Here is a 20,777-nt window from a genome sequence, read left to right on the forward strand (position 1 = left end):
AACCCTAATTGGCAACTGCCTTATCACAAGTAACACTCTCCAAAAATCTAATTTAACAGTCCAATATATAATTATCTGTCGCAACGACCTATACATATTATACAGTATATATTAACAACCCTGAGAGTCCTTCTAGTTCCTCCTCCCCCGCCCCCCCCCCCCCCGATCCTGGGCTGCTGCTGCTGCCATCTTTTTTCCATTCCATCTATCTTTCTGCGAGGTATTCGACGAACGGTTGCCACCGCCTGGTGAACCCTTGAGCCGACCCCCTTAGAATTAACTTAATCCGCTCTAGCTTTATAAACCCTGCCATGTCATTTATCCAGGTCTCCACCCCCGGGGGCTTGGCTCCTTTCCACATTAACAATATCCTGCGCCGGGCTACTAGGGACGCAAAGGCCAAAACATCGGCCTCTCTCGCCTCCTGCACTCCCGGCTCTTGTGCAACCCCAAATATAGCCAACCCCCAGCTTGGTTCGACCCGGACCCCCATTACTTTTGAAAGCACCTTTGTCACCCCCATCCAAAACCCCTGTAGTGCCGGGCATGACCAAAACATATGGGTATGATTTGCTGGGCTTCTCGAGCACCTCGCACACCTATCCTCCACCCCAAAAAATTTACTGAGCCGTGCTCCAGTCATATGCGCCCTGTGTAATACCTTAAACTGAATCAGGCTTAGCCTGGCACACGAGGACGACGAGTTTACCCTGCTTAGGGCATCTGCCCACAGCCCCTCCTCGATCTCCTCCCCCAGCTCTTCTTCCCATTTCCCTTTTAGTTCATCTACCATAGTCTCCCCTTCGTCCCTCATTTCCCTATATATATCTGACACCTTACCATCCCCCACCCATGTCTTTGAGATCACTCTGTCCTGCACCTCTTGTGTCGGGAGCTGCGGAATTCCCTCACCTGTTGCCTCGCAAAAGCCCTCAGTTGCATATACCTGAATGCATTCCCTTGGGGCAACCCATATTTCTCGGTCAGCGCTCCCAGACTCGCGAACTTCCCATCCACAAACAGATCTTTCAGTTGCGTTATTCCTGCTCTTTGCCACATTCCATATCCCCCATCCATTCCCCCCGGGGCAAACCTATGGTTGTTTCTTATCGGGGACCCCCCCAAGGCTCCAGTCTTTCCCCTATGCCGTCTCCACTGTCCCCAAATCTTCAGTGTAGCCACCACCACCGGGCTTGTGGTGTAGTGCCTCGATGAGAACGGCATTGGGGCTGTCACCATAGCCTGTCGGCTAGTCCCCCTACAGGACGCCCTCTCTAATCTCTTCCACGCCGCTCCCTCCTCCTCTCCCATCCACTTACTTACCATTGAAATATTAGCGGCCCAATAATACTCACTTGGGCTCGGTAGTGCCAGCCCCCCCCCTATCCCTGCTACGCTGTAAGAATCCCTTCCTCACTCTCGGGGTCTTCCCGGCCCACACAAAACCCATGATGCTCTTTTCAATCCTTTTTTAAAAAAAGCCTTCGTGATCACCACCGGGAGGCACTGAAACACAAAGAGGAATCTCGGGAGGACCACCATCTTAACCGCCTGCACCCTCCCTGCCAGTGACCGGGATACCATATCCCATCTCTTGAAATCCTCCTCCATTTGTTCCACCAACCGCGTTAAATTTAACCTATGCAATGTGCCCCAATTCTTGGCTATCTGGATCCCCAGGTAACGAAAGTCCCTTGTTACCTTCCTCAACGGTAGGTCCTCTATTTCTCTACTCTGCTCCCCTGGATGCACCACAAACAACTCACTTTTCCCCATGTTCAATTTATACCCTGAAAAATCCCCAAACTCCCCAAGTATCTGCATTATTTCTGGCATCCCCTCCGCCGGGTCTGCCACGTATAGTAGCAAATCGTCCGCATACAAAGATACCCGGTGTTCTTCTCCTCCTCTAAGTACTCCCCTCCACTTCTTGGAACCCCTCAACGCTATCGCCAGGGGCTCAATCGCCAGTGCAAACAATAATGGGGACAGAGGGCATCCCTGCCTTGCCCTCTATGGAGCCGAAAATATGCAGATCCCCGTCCATTCGTGACCACGCTCGCCATCGGGGCCCTATACAACAGCTGCACCCATCTAACATACCCCTCTCCAAAACCAAATCTCCTCAACACCTCCCACAAATAATCCCACTCCACTCTATCAAATGCTTTCTTGGCATCCATCGCCACCACTATCTCCGTTTCCCCCTCTGGTGGGGCCATCATCATTACCCCTAACAGCCTCCGTATATTCGTGTTCAGCTGTCTCCCCTTCACAAACCCAGTTTGGTCCTCGTGGACCACCCCCGAGACGCATTCCTCTATTCTCATTGCCATTACCTTGGCCAGGATCTTGGCATCTACATTTCGGAGGGAAATAGGTCTATAGGACCCGCATTGTAGCGGGTCCTTTTCCTTCTTTAAGAGAAGCGATATCGTTGCTTCAGACATAGTCGGGGGCAGTTGTCCCCTTTCCTTTGCCTCATTAAAGGTCCTCGTCAATACCGGGGCGAGCAAGTCCACATATTTTCTATAGAATTCGACTGGGAATCCATCCAGTCCCGGGGCCTTTCCCGCCTGCATACTCCTAATTCCTTTCACCACTTCTTCTACCTCGATCTGTGCTCCCAGTCCCACCCTTTCCTGCTCTTCCACCGTGGGAAATTCCAGCTGATCCAAGAAGCCCATCATTCTCTCCCTCCCATCCGGGGGTTGAGCTTCATATAATTTTTTATAAAATGTCTTGAACACTCCATTCACTCTCTCCGCTCCCCGCTCCATCTCTCCTTCCTCATCCCTCACTCCCCCCATTTCCCTCGCTGCTCCCCTTTTCCTCAATTGGTGTGCCAGCAACCTGCTCGCCTTCTCCCCATATTCGTACTGTACACCCTGTGCCTTCCTGCATTGTGCCTCTGCAGTGCCCATAGTCAGCAAGTCAAATTCTACATGTAGCCTTTGCCTTTCCCTGTACAGTCCCTCCTCCGGTGCTTCCGCATATTGTCTGTCCACCCTCAAAAGTTCTTGCAGCAACCGCTCCCGTTCCTTACTCTCCTGCTTCCCTTTATCTGCCCTTATTGATATCAGCTCCCCTCTAACCACCGCCTTCAGTGCCTCCCAGACCACTCCCACCTGGACCTCCCCATTATCATTGAGTTCCAAGTACTTTTCAATGCACCCCCTCACCCTTAGACACACCCCCTCATCTGCCATTAGTCCCATGTCCATTCTCCAGGGTGGGCGCCCTCCTGTTTCCTCCCCTATCACCAAGTCTACCCAGTGTGGAGAGTGATCCGAAATGGCTATAGCCGTATACTCCGTTCCCCTCACCTTCGGGATCAACGCCCTTCCCAGCACAAAAAAGTCTATTCGCGAGTAGACTTTATGGACATAGGAGAAAAACGAGAACTCCTTACTCCTAGGTCTGCTAAATCTCCACGGGTCTACACCTCCCATCTGCTCCATAAAATCTTTAAGTACCTTGGCTGCTGCCGGCCTCCTTCCAGTCCTGGACTTCGACCTATCCAGCCCTGGTTCCAACACCGTATTAAAATCTCCCCCCATTATCAGCTTTCCCATCTCTAGGTCCGGAATGAGTCCTAGCATCCGCCTCATAAAATTGGTATCATCCCAGTTCGGGGCATATACGTTTACCAAAACCACCGTCTCCCCCTGTAGTTTGCCACTCACCATCACGTATCTGCCCCCGTTATCCGCCACTATAGTCATTGCCTCGAACATTACCCGCTCCCCCACTAATATAGCCACCCCCCTGTTTTTCGCATCTAGCCCCGAATGGAACACCTGCCCCACCCATCCTTTGCGTAGCCTAACCTGGTCTATCAGTTTCAGGTGCGTTTCCTGTAACATAACCACATCTGCCTTAAGTTTCTTAAGGTGTGCGAGTACCCGTGCCCTCTTTATCGGCCCGTTCAGCCCTCTCACGTTCCACGTGATCAGCCGGGTTGGGGGGCTTCCTACCCCCCCTTGTCCATCCCCTTTTTCCAGCTCCTCACCCGCTTCCCACGCAGCTGTATCTCCCCCAGGCGGTGCCCCCCCGTCCATCCCCTCCCATACCAGCTCCCCCCTCTCTCCAGCAGCAGCAACCCAGTAATTCCCCCCTCCCACCCACCCCCCCCCCCCCCCCCCCGCTAGATCCCCCGCTAGCGTAATTACTCCCCCCAGGTTGCTCCCAGAAGTCAGCAAACTCTGGCCGACCTCGGCTTCCCCCCGTGACCTTGGCTCGCACCGTGCGACGCCCCCTCCTTCCTGCTTCTCTATTCCTGCCATGATTATCATAGCGCGGGAACCAAGCCCGCGCTTCTCCCTTGGCCCCGCCCCCAATGGCCAATCTCCTCCACCTCCCCTCCTCCCCCGATCACCACCTGTGGAAGAGAGAAAAGTTACCACATCGCAGGATTAGTACATAAAACTCCTCTTTCTCCCCTTTTTAACCCCCCTCTTCACCCCCCACATTTGCCCCACCACTTTGTTCAAACGTTCTTTTTAATAACCCGCTCATTCCAGTTTTTCTTCCACAATAAAAGTCCACGCTTCATCCGCCATCTCAAAGTAGTGGTGCCTCCCTCGATATATGACCCACAGTCTTGCCGGTTGCAGCATTCCAAATGTTATCATCTTTTTATGAAGCACCGCCTTGGCCCGATTAAAGCTCGCCCTCCTTCTCGCCACCTCCGCACTCCAGTCTTGATAAACGCGGATCACCGCGTTCTCCCATTTACTGCTCCGAGTTTTCTTTGCCCATCTAAGGACCATTTCTCGATCCTTAAAACGGAGGAATCTCACCACTATGGCTCTGGGAATTTCTCCTGCTCTCGGTCCTCGCGCCATCACTCGGTATGCTCCCTCCACCTCCAACGGACCCGCCGGGGCCTCCGCTCCCATTAACGAGTGCAGCATCGTGCTCACATATGCCCCGACGTCCGCTCCCTCCGCACCTTCAGGAAGACCAAGAATCCTCAGGTTGTTCCTCCTTGCGTTGTTCTCCAGTGCCTCCAACCTTTCCACACATCGTTTCTGATGTGCCTCATGCGTCTCCGTCTTCACCACCAGGCCCTGTATGTCGTACTCATTCTCGGCTGCCTTTGCCTTCACGGCCTGAAGCTCCCGCTCCTGGGTCTTTTGTTCCTCCTTTAGCCCTTCGATCGCCTGTAGTATCGGGGCCAACAGCTCTTTCTTCATTTCCTTTTTGAGCTCTTCCACACAGCATTTCAAGAACTCTTGTTGTTCAGGGCCCCATGTTAAACTGCCACCTTCCGACGCCATCTTGGTTTTTGCTTGCCTTCCTTGCCGCTGTTCTAAAGGATCCACTGCAATCCGGCCACTTTCTCCTCCTTTTTTCATCCGTATCCAGGGGGGATTCCCTTCTGGATTACCGCACAGTGTTTTAGCCGTCAAAATTGCCGTTGGGGCTCCTATCAAGAGCCCAAAAGTCCGTTTCACCGGGAGCTGCCGAAACGTGCGACTCAGCTGGTCATGGCCGCACCCGGAAGTCCCTGGAACAATTAGTTGATGGGCACCCAGGTATAGTTTGAATAAAAGAACAAGTACATAGCTACTTTTGGTGACCAGATAGAGGAAAAAGCAAAGTTGTGTCAGCCATGTGCCCGGTTGTGGAAAGCACTGCCACTGCCCCTATTGCATCCATGGGAATGGCCTAAAATGCCATGAAAACGTCTAGAACAAAGAACAGTACAGCACAGGAACAGGCCCTTCGGACCTCCAAGCCTGCGCCGATCACGTGTCCTATCTAGACCAACCGTCTGTATCCATTACCCCGTCTGTTCATGTGCCTATCCAGATAAGCCTTAAAGGTCTCAACGTATCTGCCTCAACAACCTCACTTGGCAGTGCATTCCAGGTCACCACCACCACCCTCTGTGTATAAAAAAAAAAAACTTCCCCCGTACATCTACACTGAACCTTTTTCCCCCCTCACCTTAAACTTGTGCCCCCTTGTAATTGCCTACACATTGACTGACTTCGCTGGCCCATATGAGGAGCACGTGTTCATGGTGGTCGTGCGTGCACAGTGGCCTGAGGTGGTCCTGATGAAGTCAACGACTGCGGAACAAACCATCCAAAAGTTCAAGACTTTCGGCAGATTTGGGAAACCAGAACAATATTGTGAGTGACAACGGTCCACTGTACACAGCTCCAGAATTAGAGGACTATTTAAAGATGATGGTATCCAACCCACCTTACCCCCCGTCCATGAATGGTTCAGCCAAAAGGGTTATCCAGTTCTTGAGAGAACCGAGAGCCTCCAAGAACTAAAGTTCATTACATCATTGCACAGTTTCTTGCCGACGTATCACAATATCATACATGTGACGACTGAGTTCCCCAGCTTTACTACTATTGAAGAGGAAGCTGAGAACTACATTTAATCTATTCTTACCACAGGAGACCTCTGAGACAGTAGAATGCAATCAGAAGTCGCAGGCTAAATCGCTGGCTTTTAAAGCCGAGCAAGACAGGCCAGCAGCACGGTTCAATTCCCGTACCAGCCTCCCCGAACAGGTGCCGGAATGTGGCGACTAGGGGCTTTTCACAGTAACGTCATTGAAGCCTACTCGTGACAATAAGCGATTTTCATTTCATAATCCAAAAAGAAGCTTGTTTAAACAAGGAGCGCAAGTATTGGCACACAGCTATACCACTAGTGAGAAGTAGGTAGCTGCAACTGTATTGGCTCAAACTGATATCTCCTACAGTACAAATGGAAGTGTGGAGAAGGCAGGCAGATCAGTTGTCTACACGTATCAATGTGCCAGTACCGTGTATGCCAGAACTACCTCCAGGAAACTCCACCCATACAAGCAGATTGTGTGACTGTGGCTTCTAATCAATCTGCAGGAGCAGAGATTGCCAAAGAATCCCCTGCTGCTACTAGTCTTCCTTCTGCAAAAGAGACTGTAACACCTTTCCGGGTAGAGACATCCTCTGAAGCATCTGAGACTACCTCTTAAGGTCACGAACAACCAAATCCCTGAAGTGCGCAGGCAACCAGTGCGGAATAGACACCCACCACCATATCATCTTTCCTATTAATTGTATAACTACTGTATAAGGAGTAATTCCTGCCCTTGCATATAACTGTTTAAATGACTATGAAAATACTATGATCATTTGTTGTGTCGAACCTTGGAAGTAAAGGGGGAGGGGTGTTATATATGTGGATTATTGTTGTGTTGCATGATCACTTTAAGAGTCTAGTCACATGATAGTCCGTGACATCAGCGGCTGCGTCTCAGCCTAGATCAAGATTTTGGGCAGTTCACAGCCAGCTAATAAATCTCTGTTGATTATTGCGTTTAACCCCACATGCTTCAGCATTCCATTCTTTTATCCTGCAAGTACAATGCACAACAGAGTGCAATTGTATAGGGCTTTGGTGGGAGCACAGCAAAGTGAGCATAGCTCAAAGTTTTGGAATGATTTACTTGCCTTGGAAGTAGTTTAATGAAGGTTCATTAGCTTGGTTCCTGGGATGAGAAGGTTGTCCTTTGAGTGGCTGAGTAAATTAGATCCATACTGTCTGGAGTTTAGAGGATTGAGAGGTGACCTGATTGAAACACACAAAATTCTAAAGGGGCTTGACCAAGTAGACACTGCTGAGTTGTTTCCTGTGTCAGGGAAAACATGGACATGGGACTGATCTTTTAATACTGAGATGAGAAGTTTCTTCACGCAAAGGATTGTGAATCTTAGGAATTGTCTACCCCAGAGGGTTGTGAATACCCAATTGTTGAGTATATTTAAGATTGAGAGTAATAGATTTTGATCTCCAGGAGAAACTAGGAATATGGGAGGCGGACAGGAAAATGGATTTGAGGTAGAAGATCAACTAAGAGCATATTCACAGAATTATTATGAAGCAGAAGGCTATTCAGCCCATCAACTCTCCAAATGAGCAATATGACTTAGTACCATTCCCCTGCCTTTTCCCTATCCCCCTGCACATTGTTTCTATTCAAATAATCATCTGATGCTCTCTTGAATTCCTCAATTGAACCTGCCTCTACCACACTTCCAGGCAGTGCATTCCAGTCCCAAACCACTCGCTATGTGAAAAAGTATTTTCTCACATCACATTTTCTTTTGCAGATCACTTTAAATTAGTGTCTCCTCCTTTATGATTGAGAACGGGTTTCTCCCTATCTACTCTGTTCAGACCCATCATAATCATAGAAATCCCCAGTGCAGAAGCAGGCCATTCGGCCCATCAGGCCTGCACTGAGCCTCTGAACGAACACCCTAACAGAGCCCACTCCCCCCACAAACCCATTACCTCACCCAACCTTTGGACACTGAGGGGCAATTTAGCATGGACAATCCACTTAACCTATACATGTATGGACTGTGGGAGGAAACTGGATGAAACCCACACAGACATGGGGAGAATGTGCAAACTCCACACAGTTACCCGAGGCCGGAATTGAACCCGGGTCCCTGTCACTGAGACAGCAGTGCTAACCATTGTGCCACCCAGAACATCTCGATAGTCTTTTTCTATCCAAGGAGAATAGTCCCAACCTCTCCAAGCTATCATCATCATTGAATTGAATACAGCAGCAGGCTTGAGGGGCCAAATGGTCATCTACTGTTATTTCTTATCCAGGCTTGGGCTGACAAGTGGAAAGTTACATTTGTGCCACACAAGTGCCAGGCAATGACCATCTCCTACAAGAGAGGATCTAACCTGGGAGGCACAGTAGCACAGTGGTTATCATTGTTGCTTCACAGCGCCAGGGTCCCAGGTTCGATACCTGGCCTGGGTCACTGTCTGTGTGGAGGCTGCACATTCTCCCTGTGTCTGTGTGGGTTTCCTCCGGGTGCTCCGGTTTCCCCCTCCAAGTCCCGAAAGACGTGCTTGTTCGGTGAATTGGGCATTCTGAATTCTTCCTCGATGTACCCGAACAGGTGCCGGAATGTGGTGACTAGGAGCTTGTCACAGTAACTTCATTGCAGTATTACTGCAGGCCTACTTGTGACAATAAAGATTATATTTTAAAAAAACACCACCTCTTGATGTTCAATAGAATTACCATTACTGAATCTGCCACAATCAACATTGATCAGAACGGGATTAGCCACATTAATACTGTGGTTACCAGGGCAGGTCAAAGACTAGAAATCCTACGGCAAGTAACTCGCCTCCAGACCCCCCCCCCCCCAAAGCCTGCCCACCATCGACAAGGCACAAGTCAGGAGTGTAATGGAATGCTCTCCACTTGTCTGGATGAGTGCAGCACCAAAAACATTCCAGAAGCTCAACACCATCCAGGACAAAGCAGCACGCTTGATTTCTCCCCCTTCACAAACATTCAAATCCTCCACCACCTACGAACAGTGGCAGCCATGTATACCATCTACAAGATGCACTGCAATAACTCACCAAAGTTCCTTAGACAACACCTTCCAAACCCACGACCACTACCATCTAGAAGGACAAGAGCAGCAGATACCTCGGAATCTCATCATGTAGGCGTCGCTGGTTAGGCCAGCATTTATTGACCATCCCTAGTTGCCCTTCAGAAGGTGGTGATGAGTTGCCTTCTTGAACCGCTGCAGTCCTTGAGGTGCAGGTACACCCACTGCTGTTGGGGAGGGAATTCCAGGATGCCGCAGTGACAGTGAGGAAATGGTGATATATTTCCAAGTCAGAATAGTGAGTGACTTGGAGGGGAACCTCCAGGTGGTGGGGTTCCCAGGGATCTGCTGCTCTTGTCCTTCTAGATGGTAGTGGTCATGGGTTTGGAAGGTGCTGTCTAAGGAACCTTGGTGAGTTACTGCAGTGCATCTTGTAGATGGTACGGCTGCCATTGTTCGACAGGGGTGGAGGATTTGCATGTTTGTGGAAATATAGTAACAATATAACAAACAATTAACCAACAAAGATGTACAGATACAAAATCAAAATGTTACAAACCAATCCCCAACAAAAACACAAACTAATACCTAAACATTATAACTGAGCTCCCTAACAGCTGACGTTGTCTAGATCCTTAAAAAAGGAAATGAAAGGTTGCCATCTAAGGCAGAAGTTCCCCACCCACTCCCCGATGGTGTATTTAATTTTTTCTAAGAGCAAGAATGTCACTAAATCGCCCAGCGAGGGAAAAGCACCGGGCAGGACGGGATACCTCCAGCTAAACAATATTCACCTTCGGGCTACCAGTGAGGCAAAGGCGGCAACATCTGCCCCTACCCCAGAGAAAAACATTGGTGAGTCTGAGACCCCAAATATGGCTACCAATGGGCATGGCTCTAGAACCATCCGAAGAATCTCCGATATTGTGTTGAAAAAGGAAACCCAAAAGCCAGCAGGTTTGGGGGGCAAGCGAACAATGGTCACACTTGTCCTCCGCACTTGAGAAAAAACACTTATCCTTGCGTTTTTAAATGTATATAAAAGGTTACAAAACATAGACAATTTGAGGAATAAACTCCACAACACAAAACTGTACAGTTTGTACAAATTGTTCCCTTTTTCACCCCCCTCTTTCTCTTTCTCTCTTCTCTCTCCCCCCAATCCCCGTTCGTGACGACACGGCCACAAACATCCCGCACCTTGCCTCAAAGCCCTCCGCTGAACCCCTTAATTTGTACTTGACCTTTGCCAATCTAAGGATGTCATACAAGTCCCCCAGCCAAGCCGCCCACCCCCGGTGGCTTTGCTGACCGCCACTCCAGACTTCTTCACTGGGCAATCAGAGAGGCAAAGGCCACAACATCGGCCCTCCTCACCTCCATCAGCTCCAGCTTCTCCGATATCCCAAATATTGCCACCACTGGGTCCGGCTCAGCCTCCACCCCCAGCACTGCAAACACTCCCACCCAAAATCTCCCCAATGTTTTGCAGCCCCATAACATATGAACATGATTTGCATGTCCTCGCCCACACTCCTCTCACTCGTCTGTCACTCCCTGAACCCACTTATTTTTGCCCGAGTCATGTGTACCACCTTGAACTATATCAGGTTCATCCTTGAACTATATCAGGTTCATCCTTGCGCACGAAGAAGTCGCTTTTACCCTGTGTAGAGCCTCACTCCACACTCCCCAGTTTATCTCCCCTCCCACTTCTCCTTAATCTTCATCACCTGCGCACCTCCCCGCTCTCCCAGCCACCTGTACATGTCTCCGATCCTGCCCTCCCCTTCCACAAGTAGCAGTCGCTCCAGCAGGGTATACCTCAGCAACCTTCCGTGCAAAGTCCCTTACCTGCAGATATCTAAACTCACTTTCTCTCAGAAGCTGCACCCTCTCCTTCAGTTCCTCTATACTGGCAAACCCTTCTTGCAGGTACAAATCCATCACCTTAACCAGACCCACTTATCTCCACTTCCTATACATACCGCCTATCCCTCTTGGCTCAAAACCATGGTTTCCGCAAAATGGCGTTAACACCGACAGCCCCTCTATCCTAAAGTGCCTCCTCAGCTGATTTCAGACCTTCATGGACTGCACCACAGGGCTCTCTGAGTATGTCCTTGGTGCCAGTGGCAATGCCGCTGTCGCCATAGCCTGCAGGCTGGACCCCCTACAGAATTCTTCCTCCATCCTAACCTATTCTGCCCCCTCTCCTTCCCACCACCACCTCACCTTTGCGTTTGCCACCCAGTAATAATATAGCAGGTTTGGCAACGGCAACCCTCCCTTCTGCTTCTGTAACAGATGCCTTGGCATCCTTCCCTGCCGATAGAAAGTCTGAAATAATCATATCCAGTTTTCGACAGAAGTCCTTAGGTACAAAGATCAAGAGTATCTGGAACAAGAACATGAACCTCGGCAGGTTGTTCATCTTCACAACTTGGACCCTCCCTGCCAAAGTCAAGTGCAGCATGTCCCACCCCTTGAAATCCTCCCTAGCCTCCTCCACCAGTTTTGTTAAATTCCATTTGTGTAGCATTGCCCATTCCTTCGCTACCTGAATCCCCATGGCAACCCCCCAGATTGGCTCGCTGACCCAACTCATTCACCGGGAACACTTTGTTTTTCCCTACATTTAATTTATATCCCAAGAATGTCCCAAGCTTCCCCAACAGGCCCATGATCCTCTCCATCCTCTGCAGCTGGTCCGAAACATACAATAGTAGGTCTTCTGTGTAGGGCGACACCCAATGCTCCCTTCGTCCTCTCATAATCCCTCGCCACTCTGTCGGCCCCCTAAGCGCAATTGCCAGAAGCTCTATCGCTAGCGCAAACAGCAGAAGCGACAGCGGGCACCCCTGCCTTGTTTTCCTGTGCAGTTCAAAGTTCCGTGAACCCATGTCATTGGTCTGCTCACTCGCCATCGGTCCCACATATAACAGGTGCACCAATGCCACAAACTGTGGCCCAAACCCGAACCTTCCCAGGATCTCATACAGGTACCACCACTCCTCCGCGTTCTTGGACGCCACTACCTCCGGCACCTTGTCTCTCGACGGGGTCATGATCACATTTAACAGCCGCCTATATTACTAGAAAGCTGCCTGCCTTTTACAAAGCCTGTTTGGTCCTCCACAACCACCCTGGGGACACAACCTTCCATCCTTCCCGCCACCATCTTAGCCAGTACTTTCACATCTGTATTTAACAATGATATGGGCCTATACGACCCACATTCAAACGGATCCTTCTCCTTTTTTATTTTCTTAATGTGAACGGTGCCTGCGTCATCATCTCCAGCAGCTCCCCCTTCTCCAACGTCTCATTAAACACCCCAAGAGATGTGCCAGGTCCGCCGCAAACACCTTATAAAATTCCACCGGATAGCCATCGGGCCCCAGAGCCTTCCCCAACTTCCTACTCCTTATGCTATCCAATTCCTCCCTCAGCCCAAGAGCCCCTCTAGCGCCTGCCTTTTCTCTTCCTCCAACTGTGGAAACTCCTGTTCATCTAAGAACCATCCCATGTCCTCCTCTTCATCCTCCGGATCCGCCCTGTACAGCTCCTTATAATAATTCCTAAATTATTTCTAATTTATCTTCCCTGCTCCGACACCACATCCCCAGTCCGTATCTTCAATATTCCCCTGGACGTAGCCTGACTACGTAGCTGATGCCCTAACATTCGACTTGACTTCTCCCCATATTAGTACTGCAACCCCCTTGCCCTACGCAGCTGTCCTCCCTGTCGTCAACCTTTCAAATTGCCCCTGTAGCATTTTCCTCCTCGCCAATCCCTCCGTGGTGTGCACCCTCGAGTACTCCCTAACTACCTCCAGTATCTCGTTCATTAGCCGTTCAGACTCCTCCCTCCTTTCCCTATCCACGTGTGCCTTGAACACGATAATCTCCCCTTGGACCACCACTTTTAGCGCTTCCCAAAATGTGGCTGCTGACACCTCCCTCTTTTGGTTCAATTCTACAGAATCTTTAATGACAGCCTGCACTTTGTCACAAAACCCTCTATTTGCCAACAGCCCTGATTCGTGCCTCCACCCCAGCCTCTACTCCTGTCCCGATCTAAGCCGAATCTCCAGCCAGTGGGGTGCATGGTGTTGCTCTTTTAATGGCTATAAATATAGCAATTAATAAGGTCGCCTTTCTCTACAGGCTAAACTATGTCTATCACTAACACCTATATTTGAGTTCAGGTGCCCACTTAGGTCAGAGGAACAATGGCCGTTGTTCGGATCTGAGGCTGTTGGGTTCGAAGCGGTAGCAGGAGTACAGCTAAGGTCGTCCGTCTGGAAGCGAGTGTTGAACTTGAACTTACTCGCTTCTGGTGGTGCAAATGGAAGGGTCTCTCCAGTTGAGAGCCGAATCGATGAGCTGAATCTATGGCAGGGGTTCCTTCTTGTACTCTGGGAGCTTTGTGCGCTTTTAGGCGGGCATTAAACTTGGTCCCAATTAATTGGGCAGCTTCTCGATCACTGCCATCGATCTGAGCCAATAAAGGGGCGGGTACCTTGATGGCTGGGCGTCCTAAGTGACCGTCAGCCTTGCTTTGTTTGTGTCTTCTTGCTGAGGTAGTGGCGCCGGAATGTCTGGGACGGTATCGGCTACCTGAGCACTAGTCAACAAAGAACAAAGAACAAAGAAATGTACAGCACAGGAACAGGCCCTTCGGCCCTCCAAGCCCGCGCCGACCATACTGCCCGACTAAACTACAATCTTCTACACTTCCTGGGTCCGTATCCTTCTATTCCCATCCTATTCATATATTTGTCAAGATGCCCCTTAAATGTCCCTATCGTCCCTGCTTCCACTACCTCCTCCGGTAGCGAGTTCCAGGCACCCACTACCCTCTGCGTAAAAAACTTGCCTCGTACATCTACTCTAAACCTTGCCCCTCTCACCTTAAACCTATGCCCCCTAGTAATTGACCCCTCTACCCTGGGGAAAAGCCTCTGACTATCCACTCTGTCTATGCCCCTCATAATTTTGTAGACCTCTATCAGGTCGCCCCTCAACCTCCTTCGTTCCAGAGAGAACAAACCGAGTTTATTCAATCGCTCCTCATAGCTTATGCCCTCCATACCAGGCAACATTCTGGTAAATCTCTTCTGCACCCTCTCTAAAGCCTCCACATCCTTCTGGTAGTGTGGCGACCAGAATTGAACACTATACTCCAAGTGTGGCCTAACTAAGGTCCTATACAGCTGCAACATGACTTGCCAATTCTTATACTCAATGCCCCGTCCAATGAAGGCAAGCATGCCGTATGCCTTCTTGACTACCTTCTCCACCTGTGTTGCCCCTTTCAATGACCTGTGGACCTGTACTCCTAGATCTCTTTGACTTTCAATACTCTTGAGGGTTCTACCATTTACTGTATATTCCCTACCTGCATTAGCCCTTCCAAAATGCATTACCTCACATTTGTCCGGATTAAACTCCATCTGCCATCTCTCCGCCCAAGTCTCCAGACAATCTAAATCCTGCTGTATCCTCAGACAGTCCTCATCGCTATCCGCAATTCCACCAACCTTTGTGTCGTCTGCAAACTTACTAATCAGACCAGTTACATTTTCCTCCAAATCATTTATATATACTACAAACAGCAAAGGTCCCAGCACTGATCCCTGTGGAACACCACTGGTCACAGCCCTCCAATTAGAAAAGCATCCCTCCATTGCTACCCTCTGCCTTCTATGGCCTAGCCAGTTCTGAATCCACCTTGCCAGCTCACCCCTGATCCCGTGTGACTTCACCTTTTGTACTAGTCTACCATGAGGGACCTTGTCAAAGGCCTTACTGAAGTCCATGTAGACAACATCCACTGCCCTACCTGCATCAATCATCTTAGTGACCTCCTCGAAAAACTCTATCAAGTTAGTGAGACACGACCTCCCCTTCACAAAACCGTGCTGCCTCTCACTAATACGTCCATTTGCTTCCAAATGGGAGTAGATCCTGTCTCGAAGAATTCTCTCCAGTAATTTCCCTACCACTGAAGTAAGGCTCACCGGCCTGTAGTTCCCGGGATTATCCTTGCTACCCTTCTTAAACAGAGGAACAACATTGGCTATTCTCCAGTCCTCCGGGACATCCCCTGAAGACAGCGAGGATCCAAAGATTTCTGTCAAGGCCTCAGCAATTTCCTCTCCAGCCTCCTTCAGTATTCTGGGGTAGATCCCATCAGGCCCTGGGGACTTATCTACCTTAATATTTTTTAAGACACCCAACACCTCGTCTTTTTGGATCACAATGTGACCCAGGCTATCTACACCCCCTTCTCCAGACTCAACATCTACCAATTCCTTCTCTTTGGTGAATACTGATGCAAAGTATTCATTTAGTACCTCGCCCATTTCCTCTGGCTCCACACATAGATTCCCTTGCCTATCCTTCAGTGGGCCAACCCTTTCCCTGGCTACCCTCTTGCTTTTTATGTATGTGTAAAAAGCCTTGGGATTTTCCTTAACCCTATTTGCCAATGACTTTTCATGACCCCTTCTAGCCCTCCTGACTCCTTGCTTAAGTTCCTTCCTACTTTCCTTATATGCCACACAGGCTTCGTCTGTTCCCAGCCTTTTAGCCCTGACAAATGCCTCCTTTTTCTTTTTGACGAGGCCTACAATATCACTCGTCATCCAAGGTTCCCGAAAATTGCCGTATTTATCTTTCTTCCTCACAGGAACATGCCTGTCCTGTATTCCCTTCAACTGACACTTGAAAGCCTCCCACATGTCAGATGTTGATTTGCCCTCAAACATCCGCCCCCAATCTATGTTCTTCAGTTCCCACCTAATATTGTCATAATTAGCCTTCCCCCAATTTAGCACATTCATCCTCGGACCACTCTTATCCTTGTCCACCAGTACTTTAAAACTTACTGAATTGTGGTCACTGTTACCGAAATGCTCCCCTACTGAAACATCTACCACCTGGCCGGGCTCATTCCCCAGTCCTTTGTTTATCAGAGATGGGCCATCAATGTGCAAATCGGCCAAGAGTTTCGGTTCCGTCTGCAGTCTGTCTTCCAAATACACATTCAGGCTCTGTGCCTGCTTGTTTACTTTGCATTGTCCATTTTTCCCTGTATGCTCTGCGAGTGTCTATTTTATATGCTGGAAGTGGCCATCCCAGATGGCTACACACCCTCCTTATGTTCCTCAACGTGAAGGATCACATTACTGAATCTTATTTGTTCTCTGCCTAAGTCGAGCACCCGCAATCAAGGACAGGTCCTATCCTACCCTGTCCTATGGATTCGAACCTTTACCTAAATTGCTTTTATTTACAACATATCATTATAAAATTCTATGGGGCACTATAACATTCAAGCATGCATTACATTTCTTTCTTTTAAACACCGGAACCTCTAACTATCCTTCTCTAAACTATCTTCAGGCTGTTTCACCAATCAAAAAGAATTTACAAACAGTATAAAAGTATACAATAGCAGCGTTGCATTTCTCTCTATCTTGGCAGTCAAGTACAGAAAATTCAAATCCTTTCTTTTATTAGAACAAAACAAAAAATAGTCGATGCACTTTATTTATTTAGAGAGAGTGGGGGGTTTGCTGGAGTCTGAAAATAGGGGTTCTAAGTATGTACACCGGAGTGCGGGAGGCTTTCCTTCGCCATTTTCGAAGTCTCAGTGTCTGGATGACACTGCAGAGTATTGCTATCACTAATAGGGCTTCTACGATGTATGAAAGGGAATACCATTTTATGAGCTTGTTGCACCAAGTTGGTGTGTCAGTGGCTGTCTCTGGGTGTGGTGTATGGCAGTGATGGGAAACATTCACTGCCTGTGGGGTAGGGGTCAGGGCGGTCGCTTCCGCGAACAACTGTAGTGATCCCAAGATGATCCAAATGTAGGTCATTATGTCTGTCTTCATTTTTCTCTTGGTCTTCCTCTGTCTTCTGGTGTTTTGGATTTCCTGGGGACACGAGCATAAAATCTGTTATTACCTTGTTTAAGATCTCGTATGTCTGTCTGTCTCTCCTTTTATTATTAATTGCCCATTAGAATTGTCACCATATGTGACTCCCTCATCTTGTTTTATTTTTTTTAAACCAAATATTTTTGGGGACAAGACATCCGAAAAAGAAAATACTGTCACAGTGCAAGCAATCTCGCAGCCTATGTGGTCGATGCGCTGAGTGAACATAAGAACTAGGAGCAGGAGTAGGCCATCTGGCCCCTCGAGTCTGCTCCGCCATTCAATGAGATCATGGCTGACCTTTTGTGGACTCAGCTCCACTTTCTGGCCCGAACACCATAACCCTTAATCCCTTTATTCTTCTAAAAACTATCCATCTTTATCTTAAAAACATTTAATGAAGGAGCCTCTACTGCTTCACTGGGCAAGGAATTCCATAGATTCACAACCCTTTGGGTGAAGAAGTTCCTCCTAAACTCAGTCCTAAATCTACTTCCCCTTATTTTGAGGCTCTGCCCCGTAGTTCTGCTTTCACCTGCCAGTGGAAACAACCTGCCCGCGTCTATCCTATATATTCCCTTCATAATTTTATATGTTTCTATAAGATCCCCCCTCATCCTTCTAAATTCCAACGAGTACAGTCCGAGTCTACTCAACCTCTCCTCGTAATCCAACCCCTTCAGCTCTGGGATTAACCTAGTGAATCTCCTCTGCACACCCTCCAGTGCCAGTACGTCCTTTCTCAAGTAAGGAGACCAAAACTGAACACACTACTCCAGGTGTGGCCTCACTAACACCTTATACAATTGCAGCATAACCTCCCTAGTCTTAAACTCCATCCCTCTACCAATGAAGGACAAAATTCCATTTGCCTTCTTAATCACCTGTTGCACCTGTAAACCAACTTTTTGCGACTCATGCACTAGCACACTCAGGTCTCTCTGCCCAGCAGCATGTTTTAATATTTTATCATTTAAATAATAATCCCTTTTGCTGTTATTCCTACCAAAATGGATAACCTCACATTTGTCAACCTTGTATTCCATCTGCCAGACCCTAGCCCATTCACTTAGCCTATCCAAATCCCTCTGCAGAGTTCCAGTATCCTCTGCACTTTTTGCTTTACCACTCATCTTAGTGTCGTCTGCAAACTTGGACACATTGCCCTTGGTCCCCAACTCCAAATCATCTATGTAAATTGTGAACAATTGTGGGCCCAACACTGATCCCTGAGGGACACCACTAGCTCCTGATTGCCAACCAGAGAAACACCCATTAATCCCACTCTTTGCTTTCTATTAATTAACCAATCGTCTATCCATGCTACTACTTTACCCTTAATGCCATGCATCTTCATCTTATGCAGCAACCTTTTGTGTGGCACCTTGTCAAAGGCTTTCTGGAAATCCAGATATACCACATCCATTGGCTCCCCGTTATCTACCGCACTGGTAATGTCCTCAAAAAATTCCACTAAATTAGTTAGGCACGACCTGCCCTTTATGAACCCATGCTGCATCTACCCAATGGGACAATTTCCATCCAGATGCCTCGCTATTTCTTCCTTGATGATAGATTCCAGCATCTTGCCTACTACAGAAGTTAAGCTCACTGGCCTATAATTACCCGCTTTATGCCTACCTCCTTTTTTAAACCGTGGTGTCACGTTTGCTCATTTCCAATCCGCCAGGACCACCTCAGAGTCGAGTAAATTTTGGTAAATTATCACTAGTGCATTTGTAATTTCCCTAGCCATATCTTTTAGCACTCTGGGATGCATTCCATCAGGGCCAGGCGACTTGTCTCCCTTTAGCCCCATTAGCTTGCCCATCACTACCTTCTTAGTGATAACAATCCTCTCAAGGACCTCACCTGTCATAGCCTCATTTCTATCAGTCACTGTGTAGCCACCTAAATTGGCCAACTCCCGATTTAAACTGGCGAACGGCAAAGGCTGATGGGAAAGTCAGCCAACATAGACAGAAACCAGCAGCTGCAGGTTTGCTGTGTACTTACCTCTGCAAAGGCCAGACAACATCGATACCAGCGACCATCAGCATAACAAAGTAGCAGCCATCTGCATACTGATGAACAATCCCCAGGAACAATAAGTAACATTTTGGACACACAAAGCAAAGCCAGACTCCTCGGCGCCAGCAGGAGCCAACAAAAGGAGGTGAACAAGCACCTCAAGACCGCCCATCGATCAGGGAACCGCTCCAGTATTGGAGAAAATCGAACCAAGCGATTGGGACAAAGTCCAATCACTTGGGACCAGGTACAGGGTCCGCCCCGAAAGGCGGCAAGCCCCTGGGGACTATAAGAGATGAGCCCCACGTTCAAATCGCTCTCTTCAGCCCTCTTCAGCCCTCTTCAGCCCTCTTCAGCCCTCTTCACCTCTGCATCCTGCCCGGGTCACCCAGCAACATGAACCAACATTGACCGTGACCGGTGCAGTGACTCCCGACAGAAGTAAGTCTTAATTCAACGCTCGCTACGAGATAGGCGCTCCTAGCTACCAATCTGTACCAACTTCGAATCCCGCAGGCTCAGAACCCGAACGAAAGGCCATTTGTTTCCCTGACCTGGTGGGCCAGTTCCAAGTTAAGTATAGGCCTGTTAGTTGTAGAAGTAGCTTAGACGTAGAATTTGTGCATGAGTAGCGATTACTGTGTATAATAAATGTGCTTTGATTTAAATCTTACTAATCGTGATACCGCCACGAGGTTCAAGTCTGAGTAATGATCAATAACCCAATACACCGATTAGTAAGATTTAAATTAAAGCACATTTATTATACACCGTAATCGCTACTCATGCACAAATTCTACATCTAAGCTACTTCTACAACTAACAGGCCTATACTTAACTTCGGACTGGCCCACCAGGTCAGGGGAACAAATGGTCTTTCATTCGGGTTCTGAGTCTGCGGGATTCGAAGTTTGTACCAATCGCTTGGTTCGATTTTCTCCAATACTGGAGCGGTTCCCTGATCGATGGGCGGTCGTGAGGTGCTCGTTCACCTCCTTTGTGTTGGCTCCTGCTGGCGCCGAGGAGTCTGGCTTTGCTTTGTGTGTCCAAAATGTTACTTATTGTTCCTGGGGATTGCTCATCAGTATGCAGATGGCTGCTACTTTGTTATGCTGATGGTCGCTGGTATCGATGTTGTCTGGCCTTTGCAGAGGTAAATACACAGCAAACCTGCAGCTGCTGGTTTCTGTCTATGTTGGCTGACTTTCCCATCAGCCTTTGCCGTTCGCCATTTTACATCGGGAGTTGGCCAATTTAGGTGGCTACAACTGGCATGTTATTTGTGTCTTCCACTGTGAAGACAGTGAGCGGACAATTTCTCCGTCCAGCAGCCAATTGTTTCATCCAAGTGTTTCAGGATGTAAATAGCATGTGGGTATAGCGACCCAAGGGTCGCCGGA

General features: G+C 48.6%; 1 protein-coding gene across 2 annotated transcripts in view; it reads left to right on the forward strand.

The window, feature by feature from the left end:
- osbpl11 (oxysterol binding protein-like 11) overlaps window positions 1-20,777 on the forward strand; it is a 206,409-nt gene that overhangs the window by 163,882 nt on the left and 21,750 nt on the right. The gene's annotated exons all lie outside the window — the stretch shown is intronic.

The sequence above is a fragment of the Scyliorhinus torazame genome, chromosome 2, assembly GCF_047496885.1.
Source record: "Scyliorhinus torazame isolate Kashiwa2021f chromosome 2, sScyTor2.1, whole genome shotgun sequence".
NCBI lineage: Eukaryota > Metazoa > Chordata > Chondrichthyes > Carcharhiniformes > Scyliorhinidae > Scyliorhinus > Scyliorhinus torazame.